Source organism: Tursiops truncatus, chromosome 7 (assembly GCF_011762595.2).
Source record: "Tursiops truncatus isolate mTurTru1 chromosome 7, mTurTru1.mat.Y, whole genome shotgun sequence".
Classification (NCBI taxonomy): domain Eukaryota; kingdom Metazoa; phylum Chordata; class Mammalia; order Artiodactyla; family Delphinidae; genus Tursiops; species Tursiops truncatus.
The window spans coordinates 54558486-54570814 of NC_047040.1; the positions used below are offsets into that span (position 1 = coordinate 54558486).

Consider the following 12329-nt stretch of genomic DNA (forward strand, 5'->3'; position numbering starts at 1 on the left):
AATTTGAGGACAAAGCCTGTCATGAGTAAGGCTACATCTAGAATAACACTGCACTTCAAGGGCCAAAGGACAGTTAAAAATCTGGGAAGATTTTTAAGAAGCCACATTGGAATATGAGTTCTAAAAAGTATAGATTCCAACCTTGAACGCTTCTGAGTATTAGAACTAAGCAGCAGCTCTTAATAGAGTAGGGGAAAAAAATCAACTTATTTTGATGCATTCAAGTACAGCTTTACCTGAAAAACTGTCAATTTGTGGAACTACTGACGATGTGGTCCACTCTGAACATTTTACTAGCTTGACAACATATTCAGAATTATTGACAGATAGGAGATAATGATGGCTTTCTGCCACAGATAAAGCTGATACCAGAAAAGGGAAGTTTGGGCTTGTGGGAAGATAACAATAGACCAAGTCTTGCGCTTATTCTATTTAATTTACCATTTCCTGATTTCTGCATTTGCCTTTGTAAATTTATTTAGGTTCAAACGTATCAATTCTAACCATCTACAGAGAACAACGTGCAATGAAGATCTGGCAGCTGCTATTCAGAGAGGTCAAAGTTCATGGATGGCATATGTGTCTTCTTGTCTGGTATGAGGTAAGAGTGGGTGTTATGGGAAGGAGACCAGAACAAGCTAGTTCTCCTTCCTATGCTAATCAGAGTGAGTGGATAACTGCAGTGTGTCTGTTGCATTTTGTGCTAGTAGATATAACTGAGGTTTGGGGAAATTTTATATGTATCTCAAGAAAAAAGAGGCACAAGACAGAGGCAAACTAAATATTTAAGTATATGGGCTAAAGTCAAAGAAAGGCATGGGTTTAAAAATGTCTCCCTTAAAAAAAATTTAAAAAAAATAAAAATGTCTCCCTTATAAATTTTTGTATGAAATGAAAAATTTAGGTAGTAGATTGGAAATTAAATGGTAGGGTCTTCCCTGGAGGTGCAGTGGTTGGGAATCCGCCTGCAAGTTCAGGGGACACGGGTTTGAGCCGTGGTCCGGGAAGATCCCACATGCCGCGGAGCGACTAAGCCCGTGCGCCACAACTACTGAGCCTGTGCTCTGGAGCCCACGAGCCACAACTACTGAAGCCCGTTTGCCACAACTATTGAGCCTGCGCTCTAGAGCCCTCAAGCCACGACTGCTGGGGCCCGCGCGCCTGGAGCCTGTGCTCTGCGACGGGAGGGGCCACCAAGGTGAGAGGCCCGCGTGCGCCGCAGCGAGGAGTGGCCCCCACTCACCGCAACTGGAGAGAGGCCCATGTGCAGCAACTGAAGACCCAGCACAGCCATATATACATACATACACACAAATAAATAAACAAATAAATAAATAGATGGTAGATTCAGTGCTGGGTGCTATTATAAATATTTGCATTCCTATTCATGAGCTTGTACCTTCATTCCATTGCAATCTGCTTCATGGCCAGATGGGTGCGTTACTGCACAGTATTTATTGATTTGAAATTCAGAAATTGATAGGAGTACCATCTATGCCTTATTGCTTGGATTTTTCTGTTTTGCTCTATATTTCTAATGAATAAAGATTTTAATGGCAAAAAAAAGCAGGCTAAGGATTTAATATTTGGTTCATGCAAATAAAAAGGACTTAAGCAAATGCCCTCTTTTCATTTGCTAATGGTAGGATGGTAATAAAGATTAGTACTGATCAAGAGAACCAACTCATGCGGTGGTACTTTTGTCCTATCCACCATCTTCTGCTTCTAAGCACTGGGCTAAGAACACATTTATACTGAGCTTCAGAGTTTTAAAGAATAATATAGCTAGACTTTACTAAGGACTTACTGTTTCCTGACACCAGACAAAACATTGTACATGTATATATAAAGCCATTTTTCTGAGAAGCTACATGGCACAGTAATTAAGTGAGCAGCTCTGAAGTCAGTCTGCCTAGGCTTGAATTCCAGCTCCAACATTTAAACTGCTGCGTGATTCCGGACAAGTTGCTAAACCTTTCCATTCCTCTGTTTCCTCATCTCTAATATAAGAGTAATTGACTTCCAGCATGAAGGAATAATAGATTCCGGGCCAGCCCTCCCTCTGTAAACAACTATGAAACTGGACAAAAGACACAAGGCAGGTGTTTTCAGACATTGGACGACAGCACAGACTGTGAACCTGAGAGAGGGTGAATCCAGAGACACATTCTAGATGGTGCATGTCAAAGATTTTATTCAATTCATTCAATAATGAGGGAACTAGTAAGATGCCCTGGCCAGTTCAAAAAGCACTTGTAGAGCTAGGGCATTTCTTTATAGGAGAATGAGATTGCTGGGTGAGATACAAAACTGTTTAAACTATAACTTTGGGGGTTGTCTGTTCCACTAGGCAGAAATCTGCACTTCTACCAGGAAAAAAAAAAGTCTACAAGTTAACATGCATCATCACTAAGTCTGGAAACTTAAACCAAGGAAAAGCAGCAAGGTGAAGTACATTACCCTGGCTAATCCTAGCATAGCCTTCACTCCCATGTCACTGAAAGGACATGCCACCCACTATTTTTTTTTTTTTGCCTCATATCCAAGTATTAGATAATTTATCTTAATAAGTTCCATTTCCTCATTTAGAAAATGAGGCATATTCATTTATAACTCTCTGAATCCTGTTGTCATGCCTGCAAGTTACATGCCTATAATTCTAAATGGAACCCCTATTATCAACTAAAGGGATATACAGAGCAGTGTTTTGCAGAGCATTTAGAAGGATAACCTCCTAGACTGGAGTACTAAAGGATGGTATTAGAACCTTGCTACACCTAGATATTTACCCTTAATTTGAATGATATTAAAATATAATTTCATACTACTACTAAGAGTTAAATTACCAAGAGATTCCTGGGATTTAGTTACTGTGTCAAGTGTTTTACATGGATTATCTCAATTAATGCTCACCTCAACCCTCTGGGATAGGTTTATCCCATTTTACAGCTGAATAAATGAAACTTAGGTAGACAGGTAAGAATACCTAAAATCATCAATCTGGGAAGAATTGAGCCTTCTGAGTCCAAATCCAGTGTTCTTTCCAGGACCTCATAGTATTTGATCACTCGGAGTCACTGTTCAACAGCATCCTTAATTCCAATGTTCTTTGCATCACACAGACTCTTTAAGCCTCAATTTCCTCACCAGTGAAATAGGGATAACCCGCTCTACCTTCCTCCCAGATCATTAGGAAGATTAAATGAGATAATGAATGTGCAAGTATTTTGAAAACCTTGAAGATACACACAGTGTAAGGCATTCTCCTTACAAAGCTATGATATTGGGATGACTCACTCAAACATAAATTCCTTCTATAACATTTCAACTGCCTTGAGGTACAGGCTTATCGGATCAGCAGAGTAAACATTAAAAAGTCTGCCCCAGGGACTTCCCTGGTGGTCTAGTGGTAAAGAATCTGCCTTCCAATGCAGGGGACGCGGGTTCGATCCCTGGTCAGGGAACTAAGATCCCACATGCTTCGGGGCAACGAAGCCCACGCGCCATAGCCACAACTACTGAGCCCGTGTGCCTCAACAATAGAGCCTGCACGCAGCGCGGCAAACTACAGAGCCTACGCGCCCTGGAGCCCACACGCCACAACTAGAGAAGAGAAAACCTGCACGCCAAAACGAAGAGCCCGCACGCCGCAGCTAAAGATCCCACATGCCTCAACGAAGATCTGGCGTGCCGCAGCTAAGACCTGACACAGCTGAAAAATAAGTAATAATTTCCAAAAAAAAAAGTCTGGCCCAACGAAAGGACCCAGGGTAATTTATGGCATTCTCTGAATCTCTACAGCACTTCCTCTTCTTACCATCTGCACTGTATTGTCTGATGATGGGCCTTTTTTCTTAACTGATACTGAGAACTTTGGTTGTTATTTAACAGTTTCGATCAGCACTGTCCAAAAAAAAGCCATAATGCAAATCACATATATAAATGTTCTAATAGACACACTGCTCACGGAGGATAATCTGCTTTATTCAAAGTCCACTGACTTATATGTTAATCTCATCCAAAACATACCTCCACAGAAACATCCAGAGTGATGTTTGACCAAATAGCTGGGTACCATGGCCCAGCCAAATTGACACATAACAACCCTCACACCCCCTTGAATTTTATCTCATCTATTTCTTTCATTGGGAACTCCAGTTAACAGGTTATAATCACTGTTATCACTTTCTCACCTTATTCTTTCATCTTAATAACGATTTAATCCTACCATTCTGACAGGTTCCCTCAGGGTCACTCATGAGCTTCTCATTGCCATATAGAATGTAATTCTAGAACAGTGTTTCAGAAAGTGTGTTCCACAGCTTATTTTTAATAGCTTTTATACTAATAATAATAATTTTTAAAGATTCCATATATAAATACAGTTGGTAAACTCTGGGTTAAAGAAGTTTATTTATGATAGGTCTTATCAGGTCCCTTTAAAATATCACAGCTGGGATACAGTGAGTAGCATTTTCCAAATTTTTTTTTTTGTGGTACGCGGGCCTCTCACTGTTGTGGCCTCTCCCGTTGCGGAGCACAGGCTCCGGACGCGCAGGCTCAGCGGCCGTGGCTCACGGGCCCACCCGCTCCACGGCATGCAGGATCCTCCCGGACCGGGGCACGAACCCGTGTCCCCTGCATCGGCAGGCAGACTCTCAACCACTGCGCCACCAGGGAAGCCCTCCAAATTTATTTTGATGTCAGAATTCTTTAAATACCTTGTGGGACTAGCTGAGAGGAACACACACTTTGGAAAACATTAATTTTACCTCAATCTGTAAGTTTTTATAATTCTTATTAGCTTATAGCACAGTTTTGACACAATACATGCACCTTTTGTTTTTATTTTTTTCCTACCTTATTCCTAAGATCTTGTCTTACTCCTTCTGGGTATAAAGTGTATCATATCTTTTCACATGTCAAGCTTCCAGAATTGGTGCTGTACACACAGGATGTGTTCACATAAGCGAGCTTTACCTTGTTGCTGATCATTTAAAACTTAGCAACTGCCTTGAACCATAGAAACTTCAGCACATTGGTCACTAGGGGAAGACACACAGCACGTGGGCCACCCCTCTCCTCAAATCCTCCAAACTACTATTCCATCCATTCACAAACCACACCCAGTCTTAGGCAGAAGATATGAGCTACCTTCTGCTTCGTGCTCTCGCGGTCAGTGAGCTCAGAGTGGAATCACAGGCAAAGCAGAGCTCATGCAAGAATGACCAAGCCGAGATCAAGCTGAAGGTCTACTGAATGTGGTAGACGTTAGAGTAAAACTCCCTTAGGTTTGTCCCCCTACCCGGTTTAAAGAAATCATGTTTTCCCTTAGCATTTAATTTCAGGACCTGTAAATATTACTGCTTTTTAGGTAAACTGTATCATCCTAAATCAATTTACTCGGGTAATAAAAGATAATTCCATTAATATAAACTGCTCCAAGGGGATGCTGATCGAGCAATGAATTTTATTTCATTTGAAATGAGGTCAGTATTTAATTTTGCATGTTAAGTAACCTTGACTTTACTCTTGAAGGGAGCCTGAGATAGACGAAAGGAAATTTCCTTTTCATTCATGTGAGAAACAAACTTCTTTTTTTTTTAAAACCCATATTCATCAGTGTGACCGTTAGTCCAAGAGGAGGCAATCGGTATCTTTACCAACAAAGCACCTTCCCTTTGAAGGACTGGTACTGGCCCCCTCTGTACAGTATTGTAAAACCTGAAGGAAAAACCATAGCCAAGTGCTACTACCAGGACAAGATCGATATTTACTATACCTATTTCACAGTGAAGATACCTTTTCTGGAAAATTCCTCACAAGAAAACTGAAATTCAAGCTGCCGCTCTTTCTTCAGCCACCACTGCTCAATCCTGCCTTGTGTGAGCCTGACGTTCGTTCTCTCCCCTTTTCAACAAAAGATGTCAGAGACCAGGACGGCCATGCTGGGGATGGGAGAGGCTGCGCGGGGCAGACCAGGCTTCCATGTATCGGGACCCTCGAGAAATCCTTTAGGAAGGGAGGGGTCGGGTAGGACATGCAGGTGCGGGAGTCTGGGGGACAGTAGGTCCCAGGGCGAGCCACAGGGAGCAGCGGCACGAACCGGGACCAGGGCCCGGAGACTCCGCCCTCCTAGCCGACAGCAACCCTTGGGAAGGCAGCCCCAGAGTACTGCTCCTTGAGGGGCGGAGTCGCCGGGTTGGGAGGCGGGGAGCTGGGAGGGCTTTGGGGCCGAGAACGAGAGGACTGGCCCAAGGGATTGGAGTGGGCGTGGCAACTGCTTGGAAACGAAGAGCTGGGAGCAGTGAGCCCCTCGGGGAACTAAGATAGTAGATGTGCAAGGGGTGCGGGATGAGGGAGGAGAGGGCATGGGGAGGAAACGTACACAGTTTAGAAACTGCTGGGGAAAGAATGAGTCTTAATAATTAGGGAACACCACCAGAAGATTAGAAATCGAAACACAACTTCATTCCAGCAAAATAGAGTTGCACTTGTCCAATGGAAGACAGGAAAAGGGGAAAATAATTTTTTTAAATGTATGGTTGGTAAAAAATAAATAAGATAAACAATGTAATATTTGGGTTAAAGACAAAATTATAAGCAAAAATCCCCAAATATTTAGTGCTGAATGACATGAAACCACATGTGAAAATTTTTGCAACACAACAAGCAGTACCTAAAGAGAAATATAACTCTAAGTATATTTGAATAAAAATACAAGAAAAATAATCTCAGAAATCAGAGATTACAGAAGGCTAACAAATAGAGCAAAGAGAACAAGGAGGGGCATAAGGGCAAACAAAAAAAAATCAAGAAAAAGAGCAAAAATATTGGGGATTATTAGTGAAACCACAGACAATCCTACTACACAGACCTCTGGCAGAATTTGTTAAGAGAAAAACAAACAAACCATCCTAGAGTGAGAAGAGGCAAAGAAACAAAATGTACCCATGTAACCCCAGACATCTGAATAGACTACTGACCATTAAAGTAATTGAACTGGATATGGAAACCTCGAAAAAAATTAAAAAGCTCAGGTCTGAACAATCTTAGAGATGAGTTGAATCAAAGTTTCAAAGAACAAATGATTCCTCTTTTGTATGAATTGTTCCAAAAAATAGATGGAATGAAAACGATTTTGTAGCAACTATTATTATATAACCTTGAAATTGAACCAGATAAGGAAAAGAAAAGACAGTTTAGTATAAGACAGTTAGAAAACTGTCTTTTCTATACTTAGAAAAGACAGTGTAAGTATAAGAAAAGACAGTTATAGACAATTTCTCTTATGAATCCAGTGGGGCTAAAGATTTTCAGTAAAAGTTAATTATGTTGCTGTATTGTTTCATTTTAACAGGAGTTTTTAAAAAATATATTATAACTGTATGGACACTATACTGTGAACTCAGTGAAGACAAAGACCAGTCCACCTTGCTTTCTATTTTAATGGCAGCACCTGGAACAGTTCCTGATAATTTGTAAGCACTCAATAAATACTGGTAGAATGAAAAAGTGAATTCCTAAGGCCCACTTTTCTGTCTAGCATGAATTTATTCAACAATCTTTAAACTTGTCTGTGGTAGGTAGAATAATGGCCCCTCAAAGATGTGCACAGGCCTGACCCTGTGAATATGTTAGGTTACATGGCAAAAGGGAATTAAGGTTGCTAATCAGCTGACTTTAAAATAGGACAATAGGGCTTCCCTGGTGATGCATTGGTTAAGAATCCGCCTCCCAATGCAGGGGACACAGGTTCAAGCCCTGGTCCGGGAAGATCCCACATGCCGTGGAGCAACTAAGCCCATGTGCCACAACTACTGAGCCTGCGAGCCACAGCTACTGAGCCCACGTGCCACAACTACTGAAGTCCGCGTGCCTAGGGCCCATGCTCTGCAACAAGAGAAGCCACCGCAATAAGAAGCCCACACGCTGCAATGAAAAGTAGCCCCTGCTCACCACAACTAGAGAAAGCCCGTGTGCAGCAACAAAGACTCAACACAGCCAAAAATAAATAAATTTTTAAAATAATAATAAAATAAAATAGGACAATATCCCGGATTATCCAGATGGGCCCAATGTAAACACAGATGTCCTTAAAAGAGGAAAGATCTTCTACAACTAAAGACAAAAAAGAAGGAACCAAAACAAGTTGGGTAGCAGAGGTGGACTCATGATATAATCAAGTCCCATACCCCTGGGCAACCCACAAACTGGAGAATAATTATACTACAGAGGTTCTCCCATAGGAGTGAGAGTTCTGAGCCCCATGCCCGGCTCCCCAGCCCAGGGATCCTGCACCAGGAAGATGAGCCCCCAGAGCATTTGGCTTTGAAGGCCAGTGGGGCTTAATTTTTGGAGCCCCATAGGACTGGGGGAAAGAGAGACTAACCTCTTAAAGGGTACACACAAGATCTCACAGATCCAGGGCAAAGCAATAATTTGCTAGGAGCCTGGGCCAGACCTACCTGCTGGTCTTGGAAAGTCTCCCAGAGAGGTGGGCTGGGGTGGGGCTGGGGGATTGGAGGGGTAGTGGTGGGGGGTGGGAGTGAGGGGATGGGGGTGGCTGTGGCTCACCCTGGGGGACACAGACACTGGCAGCAGCCATATTTGGCTGTGTGACACATTCTACTGTGTAACACTGATGCTGGCGGCCGCCATCTTCAGATCCTCCCTCTAGCTCATTAGCGCCAAGACCTTGCCTCACCCAACAGGCTGTAGGTACCTCTAGACATGCCCCTAGACACGGCCCTGCCCACAAGAGGGCCAAGACCCAGCTCCACCCACCAGTGGACAGGCGCCAGCCCTGCCCTCCAGGAAGCCTACACTAACCTCTAGACCAGCTTCAACCACCAGGCGGCAGACACTAGACCCAAGAAGACTACAATCCCACAGACTGTGGACTCAGCCTGCCCACAGTAGGCCACATCCTACTTGGGACCACCTGGGCCCTGGCCCTGCCCACTAGCAGGCCAATACAAGCTTCAGGACACCCTGGACCTCATACCCGACCAACAAGGTGTTGGTGGGAGGAACCAACACCTCCCCACCAGAAATCTGACAGCAGCTATGGGATCCCTGGGTGCTGAAGCCAGCTCTAGGACCCGGCTCTGCATGCCAGTGTCCAGCACTAACCCCAGGACCTGGCTTCACCTGCCAATGGCGGGGGCAACAGCTCTGGAGTGTTCTGGACCCTGACTCTGCCCACCAGTGAGCCAGCACTAGCCCCAGGGCCCCCCAGGATTCCACAACCAGCTGCCTCATGACAAGGCCCCCCTAACCAGCAGCATCTGCACAAGGCAGGGCCTGACAATTAACAGGGTTAGGGGCCAACCAAACCTACCAGACCACACACATAGTCAGCCCACTACAACAGAAGGACCCATGAAGCCCTCTTAGGGGTAATCCCTAGAGCCTGGGTGATGAGAGGGGAGAGCACTGCTGGGATGCATAGGACCTCTCCTACAGAGGGCCCCTTCTCCAAGGTACAGAAACTAACTTACCACATACATAAAAATACAAATAGCAATTTAGAAAAAATGAGGCAACAGAGGAACATGTTCAAGATGAAGGAACAACATAAAACCCCAGAAAAAGAACTAAGCCAAGTGGAGATGGGCAATCTACCAGAGAAAGAGTCCAGAGTAAAGGTGATGAGAGAACTCGGGAGAAGAATGGATGCACAGAGCAAGAAGTTAGAAGTTTTTAACAAAGAGTTAGAAAATATAAAGCACAACCAAACAGAGACGAAGAATACAATAACTGAAATGAAAAATACACTAGAAGGAATCAACAGTAGACTAAATGATACAGAGGAATGGATCAGGGAGCTGGAAGACAGAGTAGTGGAAACCACTGCCGCTGAACAGAAAAAAGAATGAAAAGAAATGAGGACAGTTTAAGAGACCTCTGGGACAACATCAAGTGCACTAATATTTGCATTATTGGGGCCCCAGAAGATGAAGAGAGAGAGAAACATATTTATTTGAAACAAGATGAAGAGAGAGAGAAACATATTCTGAGAACATATTTGAAAATATAATAGCTGAAAACTTCCCTAACCTGGGAAAGAAAAAAGTCACCCAAAGTCCAGGAAGTGCAGAGTCCCATACAGTGTGGGACTGTACCTCTGTACCCAATGAGGAACACACCAAGACACACTGTAATTAAAATTACAAAAATTAAAGATAAAGAGAGAATATTAAAAGCAGTGAGGGAAAAGCAACAAATAACATACAAGGGAACACCCACAGTCTGTATCAGCTGATTTTTCAGCAGAAAATCTGCAGGCCAGAAGGGAGTGGCACGATATAGTTAAAGTGATAAAAGGGAAAAGCCTACAAGAAGAATACTCTACCCAGCAGGGTTCTCATTCAGATTTGATGGAGAAATCAAAAGCTTTACAGACACGCAAAAGCTAAAAGAGTTTAGCACCACCAAACCAGTTTTACAACAAATGGTAAAGGAATTTCTCTAGGTGAAAAAGAAAAGGCCACAACTAGAAACAAAATGAAGAACTCACCAGTAGAGGTGAGCTCACACACAAAGTTAGCAGGAAAGTTAAAAGTATTAAAATCACCTATATCCACAAATAAGCAGTTAAGAGATACACAAAACAAATGTAAAATACAATATAAAAAAACAGTAATCAAGAGGGGAGGAGAGTACAAATGCAGAGTTTAAAAATGCATTTGAAATTAAGAGATCAGCAACTTAAAACAATCACGTATATACAGATTGCTATATAAAAACCTCATGGTAAGCACAGACCAAAAACCTGTCGTAGATACACACACACACACACACACAAAATTAATCCAGACTTAACATTAAGATAGTCATCAAATCACAGGAGAAGAGAACAAAAGAAGAAAGGTTAAAATAAAAAAGGGAGGAAGCCCTTCTCTCACCACACTCTTCTAATAAATCCAAGTCTCTTAAAGTTCTAGACTTTGATTCAGGATTCAAGGCGTAGAATTTGGCTCAGAATTAAAAGTCATAGAATTTAATTCATGCAACTTTCTTCACTTGTGTCACACATGTTGGTGGTGGTCTTAATAGAAATGGACTACGATGCACTGGGTAGCAATAATATCACATAATACTGATTAACCAGATCAGAAAAAACATATTCCACTGGACAAACCAGTATACCTACCGGTCTAAATATCACTATTTTCAAACTGCCCATCTTGTAACAGTCCGTAACATTATCAACTCTTTGAAGCCTGAAATCTTATGTATTATTTACTTATTTAATATATTTATTAAATAAACAATTTGTTTATTTAAAGAAAGAGAAAAAAAGACAGCAAAAAAAAAAAAAAAAACCCTACAAAAACAAACTCAAAACACTTAACAAGGGGAGTCCACGTGGGCACCGGCGCTGCAGGTAGCAGGGTGGGGTTGTCATGGCGGAGCTGCAGCAGCTCCGAGTGCAGGAGGCAGTGAACTCTATGGTGAAAAGGATGGAGAGAGAGAACATTGGAAGATGCAGGGCCTCATGTTCCGGTGCATCACCGGCTGTTGTGAGGACAGCCAGGCCACCATGCAGCAAGTGCGCCAGTGCATTGAGCGCTGCCATGCACCTCTGGCTCAACGCCAGGCCCTGGTGACCAGCGAGTTGCAGAAGTTCCAGGACTGCCTGGAATGGTGCACTATGCATTGCAACGACAAAGCCAAAGATTCAGTAGATGCGGGGCGTAAAGAGCTTCAGGTGAAGCGGCAGCTGGAGAGTTGCGTGACCAAGTGTGTGGATGAACACATGAACCTCATCCCAGTCATGACCAAGAAGATGAAGGAGTCTCTCTCAACCATTGGGAAATAGATGTCTGCTATTGGCCATCGGGGCTGAAGGCAGGAATGTATTTAAAAAGAGGAATGGGGATTTGGGTTTTCTAAGGAAAGTTTATGAATGAGGAAATTAAGAATGGCAGCAAGTTTAAGGCCTATGTCACTTGCCTCTGGACACTGGTTCCTTTGTGTTTGAATCCTAGAAAGTGGAAAAACCTGGTGCTAAAATTTGGGTCAGAGATAGCACAGGAGAGTTTTTGTGAGCCTGAATTTCATGTGAATTTCATGTGAATTTCATGTGAATTTCATGAGCCTGAATTTCAAGTGCTTTTCCTGGCAACAGGGAGCCTCCCTTGTACCAAACCAGAGCCCTCCAAGGTACCAGATTCTCTTAGTACACAGATACCAGCAGGCTGGCAGGTTCACCTGACCTGCTTATGAGCTGGTGGAATGTGAGGAGAGGTGTTTCTATTTATTGCCAATCTCCTGTTTACCAGAAGGATCACTACAACATTTTCCACAAACTGGAAACAAAA

At 42.9% G+C, this 12329-nt stretch overlaps 1 pseudogene; it reads left to right on the plus strand.

The window, feature by feature from the left end:
- The first annotated feature begins 11411 nt into the window (after window positions 1-11411).
- Window positions 11412-11827, plus strand: LOC101324175 (protein FAM136A pseudogene; annotated as a pseudogene).
- The last annotated feature ends 502 nt before the right edge of the window (window positions 11828-12329 follow it).